The 5,000-nt window shown below is 39.4% G+C and overlaps 1 protein-coding gene across 2 annotated transcripts in view; it reads left to right on the forward strand.

Annotated features, from left to right (window-relative positions):
* Nucleotides 1-4,324: 4,324 nt before the first annotated feature.
* The window catches only part of LOC138059402 (very long chain fatty acid elongase 4-like), a 13,177-nt gene continuing 12,501 nt past the window's right edge, over nucleotides 4,325-5,000 (forward strand). For both annotated transcript variants that reach the window (XM_068904998.1, XM_068904999.1), the window contains exon 1: nucleotides 4,325-4,849. The gene's annotated coding sequence lies outside the window, so the exon portion shown is untranslated. The remainder of the gene's footprint in view (nucleotides 4,850-5,000) is intronic.

Raw genomic sequence — 5,000 nt, forward strand, 5'->3', positions numbered from 1 at the left:
AAGCAACAGCGAAATAAAAAGAGGTTGCAATCGCTGTTTCCCAGATTTCGCTCGCCAAACGGTCAGCAAAAACTTGATTGGGGACTGTGAACCGTGGACCCGGTATGGCAAGCCGTTTGTAGCAAAATTTAATCTTATATATAGATGTTCAATCCTTTAAATAAAGGTTTAATTTAAAGTCATAAAAGGCATTCAATGCAATCCAATCCTTAAATTTTATTTGCAATGCAATACCGCAAATATTGATTCAATCCAATCCTTAAATTTATATGTAATGCAATACCGCAAATATTGATTCAATGCAATCCTTGAATTTTATATGTAATGCAATACCACGAATATTGATTCAATGCAATCCGAAAATATATGTTCAATCTTCCTGGGACGAGCGCGGCCATATAGAAACAGAGTAAATGTGCAAGGTATAGAACAAAAGATGGCAGCAGAGTGAGAAGAAAATTTTGACCTAGAAGTGGAGTTTCCCAAAATTTCCCAATCAATATTCGTGGTATTGCATTACATATATAATTTAAGGATTGGGTTGAATCAATATTTGTGGTATTGCATTACATCAGAAACCCATAAGGGTTGAAACGTGTAACGGCCCCTTGTGTGCTGGGAAACAAGCTTCTGAATATTCAATTTGCTAAGTACCATATTTGGAACAACAAGAGCGAGGGGTTTCCAAATATGGTACTTAGCACTGAAACATTCAACCAATCAGTTCGCACTGAATATTCGGAAGCTGTGAACGCGCGTTACACGTTTCAACCCTTATGGGTTTCTGATTACATATAAAATTTAAGGATTAAATTGAATCAATATTTGCGATACTGCATTGCATATAAATTTTAAGGATTGGATTGCATTGAATGCCTTTTATGGCTTTAAGTTAAACCTTTACTTAAAGGATCAAACATATATATCTAAGATTAAATTTTGGTACGAACGGCTTGCCATAACCCGGACTGTGGACTGAAAAGACACCGTGTAATGAAACCCATTGTAAAAACTAAAATCTAATCTACTTGATCTACGTGGGAAAAAAAGGTTATGTTGTCTCTGGTTATGTTGTCTATATGGCCACAAGGTGGCCATATAGACAGACAACGACAACTTGTAACCGAGTAGGTAAAGACATATTAGGAAGGGAATGTTTAACTTTAATTAATAGTTGTTTCCTTATTTATTTTTTCCCCATTGTGCTATGCCATTTGCTATGCCTGGATCCGTTGGTATTTAGGAATGTCGCGAAACTCGAATATTTTATGGCCGGAAACAACAATCAAATATCATCAGGTTTTTTAGAGCTGAAAATCAGTTAAACTTGTATTACGTTTTTGCAAGACTAGCATCTACTCACATAGCCTACTTAGTTACAACAGGTTACCGTTAGTCCACTCTAAAAATCCAACGAATGCAATGCCAGCTAACTGGTGAGCGCGAGTCAAGCAATCGAGTCAAGTTGATGCAATGACGGACTGGAAAAAACTCCCAGTGGCTACTTTAATTTCCCCTCAGCCATTATCGGAAAAAGTTTAAGTTTGGGGGAAAATCTTTGCTCTTATCTTAGTTTATTTGTCACTGAGACTCGGATTGCATGACGCTAAATATTTACAGGCAATGGTCACTACAGAATAATATTATTGGCAGAAAAAGGGCTCTTTTATGTAACAATATCCATAACTGGTGAAAGACTCGGAGTTTAACGTCGAAAAATTCAAAACCTGACTAAATAAAAGATAAGGAACAACTCCATGGTGTGAATTAATTTTGTGCACACGCGGGAGCGAAAGAAAAATTTGGACATGCTACTCTCGCCTTTCGATATTGTGCCCTTCACCCTCGATAATGAATTAATATACAGTATTAGAATCAGAGAGGCACTTTGAGAGCTTGGCAGCGCGAATTTCTAACGAGACAAGCTTCTTCACGACAAGTTTCGTGGGTGCGTTCTCCAATGAATTTGTTTTCTGCACACAATTCAATCCTCGAGTGATCAAACTGATACTGTTGTGTCTCATCCAACGAGCATTCAATTCGATAGAGAGTGTCTTCGTGTTTATTAGTTGTTCCCACCAACTCGGCATGCTTCTGCTTAAGCGAATCTGTAACCTCCTTGTATTTCTTATCAAGCTTAGTTGCGTGACTTTTGGATTTTTGTATGGTTTCAATAACCGTCTATCATATTTCTTCGAAATAAAATTCTGCGATTTCTCAAGAGCGTCGCATCTGTGAGTCAGAGTAGATTTCAGCGAAAGTATTTCTGCTTTAATTTCTTGTCTAATACCTGGTAAAAATTCTTCTTTCCATAATTTTCGTAAGTCATGTATACTTAGTTTGTTTTCGGTAGGCATAATCGCTGCAAATCCGATCACGCTTTGCTTGTAGATTTCAGTTGAAACGGAGCGCTATCGTTTCGCCGCCATTTTGTTAATTTCCAAATGACAGTTTCTATCCACATTTAAAGAAATGCTAGTTTTTATCCAGATTTAAATAAGATGATTTCATTCTGCTAAGAAGTATAAAATTAAGAAAGATCTAATCGCGTTGTGATGCTTGAAAATTCAATGATATTTTGAGTGAGTCAGGGAGGCGGGGGGGGGGGGGGTACTTTAGGAATTTCTGGGTTGGGTTGTACCGCTGGAACCCTATCTTTTGGGGGATTAGACCCCACTCTAATGGAAGAGATCATTATAGGTTGTGTTGTGAGACAGAGTGTTGTGTTGACTTCGAGTCGTCCTGTTTTAATCTCTTAACATGGTAACAGCAGTAGCGGAAAGAACCGTCAAAATGCTCAGGTGCTAAATGATTCGTAGTCTGCTGTGTGGTCCTGACAGACTGGTGTAAAACATGACCCAAAGAAACAAGGTTGTATACAGTCCATGCCGGCTCCAAGTGGTGCCTCCAAGTGGTTTTGTGATCACAGGGGCACTTTAAAGTAGGTGCCAAAGAGCTTCGAAGAAACCGTGTACATTTCAAACCAGATACGAAAGTCGGCACCCGAAACACGCCATCTGATAGACAGAAGCCTCAAGAGCAAACTGTAGTTCCTGTTCAAAAGGAGCACAAAACTCAGTTCCGTAAAATATACACCGAAGTGCCAAAACAGCTAAAACCGCTAATAAGATGGCGCTGATTACAACCAAACGAACACGTTCGGGACGCTTAGTAAAAGCACCTGCACGCTGCGCTTCGTAGACTAGTTGAACGTAAAATTGTAAATTTTACTGAGGGGAAGGTGTTAAAGGATTGGATCCCACTTTAATGGAAAGGATATCATTATGGATTGTGCTGTGAGAGAGGGGCCGTCCTATAAATGTTGTGTTGACTTCGAATCGTCCTGTTTCAATCTATCAATCAATGAATCAATCTATCTATCCATCTATCCATCTGTCTGTCTGTCTGTCTGTCTATCTGTCTGTTTGTCTGTCTACACAAGAAACTAGACCGCGGACGACATTGCAAAGTTCTCGGCGCTTTTGATGTCATAACCGTACTTTTTCAGTACATGCCAAAAAAATAATTTGCTTTGTCCTCACAAGTCGCGGTTTTTTTTTACTTCGACATTGGGAACGAGCACTTCGTGCCACCAACACCACGACAACAGAACAATTCAGCCCACTTTGAAGGGCACCTGGGTAGGACCATTTTGTGGCATATATCCATCTTTATTTAAACATGGAATCCTTATCACTAAAAAGTGGTCTTCTAAAGATAGAGCCGTGCGCATTAACATTAATAAAGCTAACACTTAAAAATTACGGGCTTTGTTAAGAAATCTTATATTAAACGCTAAAAATTATGTAATTTCTAATATACACTGGCGGAATAAAAACTATTTAAGTAGTGACCTGCTTAGCCTCCGCTGACAGACTGTTCCGTATAACTGTGCCACTATATAACGAAAACTCTTTTTGAGGGCCTCATTGTTCGGCAGTGGAATAAACAGGCTGTGTTGGGCGCCCCGAAGATTATGTCTGTGAATAGTACTTACACTGGCGAATTTATCAGACAGGTATTCGGGTACAAGGTTATTTATTACTGTTTTGAAAATTAAAGATTTAATTTTTTTATCATGCCTGTCAGCGAGGCTTTTCCATTTGAGGGCACGAAGAATCTGGGAGGATCTGACATCCCAATTGGACCCTGTTATTATGCGTGCTGCCCTGTTTTGTAACTTCTCTAGTTTTTAGCTGAGGCCATTACCGATACAGGCGCCCCACACAGCGCTGCAATAATAGAGATGTGGAAGAATCAGTGACTTATAAATTGTGACTAGGGTACTTTGGGGACATATCGGTCTTAGCCTCCTCAGGGCAGCAAGTACTTTTGCAACTTTACCGACTACTTCAGAGATATGAGCTTCCCACGAGAGTGTTTCATCCACCTGAATGACTAAGCATTTGGAAGTATTGACTCTTTCAATTGAATGTCCATCGAGGCATATTTGCAATTCACTAGGAAGCTGAGAGATTTTATATCTTGGGCCTGTAAAAAGACACTTGGTCTTGAGGACGTTAAGACTTAGACGGTTAGAGTCGAGCCATTGTTTCAGATTGATTAACTCGTGAATCACCGTACTTCTTCAGTACATGCCAACAAAAATAAATTAAATTCGCGTTGTCCTAACAAGTCGCGCTTTTTTATTGCTTCAACATTGGGAACGAGCACTTCGTGCCACCAACACCACGACAACAGAACAATTCATCCGACTTTGAAGGGCACTTGGTGGGACCATTTTGTGGCAGCTAACTGATCATATCACGTCCTCGTCGTTTATTTTGCTGGATTCCTCTCTGTTCGTCTTGTGAAGTAAAGCTTGTTGAAGCCGTCTGTTCTTAATCGGGTGAGTCAAACGTTTTTTTCAATAGGAATGTAACCGAATATGGGAAAATATACTGAAGTGATATCCTGCATTGAAACCACAAAAGGAGTACATAAACAATTTCATAGCGAGAGAATGATCGTCGCGGTTAGTTAAGTAACTTAAGCATTTG

This window comes from Montipora capricornis, chromosome 8 (assembly GCF_036669925.1).
Source record: "Montipora capricornis isolate CH-2021 chromosome 8, ASM3666992v2, whole genome shotgun sequence".
NCBI lineage: Eukaryota > Metazoa > Cnidaria > Anthozoa > Scleractinia > Acroporidae > Montipora > Montipora capricornis.